Consider the following 214-nt stretch of genomic DNA (forward strand, 5'->3'; position numbering starts at 1 on the left):
ATACATACATGATAATATTACGGTATTTTTTGGGTATATTTGGATTATCAGTCTCCAAATTATAATCTTCCCGAAGTCATCAATAACAAGACCTGAGACTTTCCTTTTAAACTTCCAGATAAAGAAAAATACAGTGAAATGATAATGATTTTCAGTTTTCACGTGACTCTTTCTTGGGTTCTGAAGCTCTTTTCTCGAACTTTTCCCAAACCTG

The sequence above is a fragment of the Penaeus monodon genome, chromosome 24 (genome assembly GCF_015228065.2).
Source record: "Penaeus monodon isolate SGIC_2016 chromosome 24, NSTDA_Pmon_1, whole genome shotgun sequence".
Taxonomy (NCBI): domain Eukaryota; kingdom Metazoa; phylum Arthropoda; class Malacostraca; order Decapoda; family Penaeidae; genus Penaeus; species Penaeus monodon.